Below are 794 nucleotides of genomic sequence, written 5' to 3' on the forward strand. Positions count from 1 at the left end.
CAGTTCTCCAGTCCATCACAGGGACACCCTGGACAGTTCTCCAGTCCGTCACAGGGACACATGGAGACAAACAACCATTCTCTCTTTCTCACCTAAGGACAATTTAGAGTTACCAGTCAGCCTAACATGCATGCTTTTAGTTTTTGGTCTGTGGGGGGAAACTGGATTACCCGGAGAAAACCCACACACGTACAGAGAGAACATGCATACTTCACCCAGAAAGGTCCCCGGATCGGGATTTGAACCAGGGCAACCTGCTCGTTGAGAGGCAGCAGCTCTACCAACTGCGCCACCGTGCTGCTCCAGATAAGGGTCTACCCACCTAACATCTAACATCCCCCACCTTCCAGAAGAGCTAGACGAGGTGACTGTGGAACGAGATGTCTGGACCTCCCTGCTCATGCTGCTGCCCCCACGACCCGACTTCGGAACAAGCAGAAGATATTGGATGGATGGAAGCTTGTGTTCTAAAGGAACAGACTGGTCTGGTTCTATAGGAACAGACTGGTTTAGTTCTATAGTAACAGACTGGTCTGGTTCTATAGGAACAGACTGGTCTGATTCTATAGGAACAGACTGGTCTGGTTCTATAGTAACAGACTGGTCTGATTCTATAGGAACAGACTGGTCTGGTTCTGTAGGAACAAACTTGCTGTGTTCTTCAGGAACAAGCTGGTCTGGTTCTATAGGAACAAACTTGCTGTGTTCTTCAGGAACAGACTGGTCTGGTTCTATAGGAACAAACTGGCCATGTTCTATAGGAACAGACTGGTCTGGTTCTATAGGAACAAACT

At 48.4% G+C, this 794-nt stretch overlaps 1 protein-coding gene across 1 annotated transcript in view; it reads left to right on the plus strand.

Annotated features, from left to right (window-relative positions):
• Positions 1 to 794, plus strand: part of mkrn2 (makorin, ring finger protein, 2) — a 4,282-nt gene that overhangs the window by 633 nt on the left and 2,855 nt on the right. The gene's annotated exons all lie outside the window — the stretch shown is intronic.

This window comes from Nematolebias whitei, chromosome 7, assembly GCF_014905685.2.
Source record: "Nematolebias whitei isolate Nwh7 chromosome 7, NemWhi1, whole genome shotgun sequence".
In the NCBI taxonomy this organism is placed as follows: domain Eukaryota; kingdom Metazoa; phylum Chordata; class Actinopteri; order Cyprinodontiformes; family Rivulidae; genus Nematolebias; species Nematolebias whitei.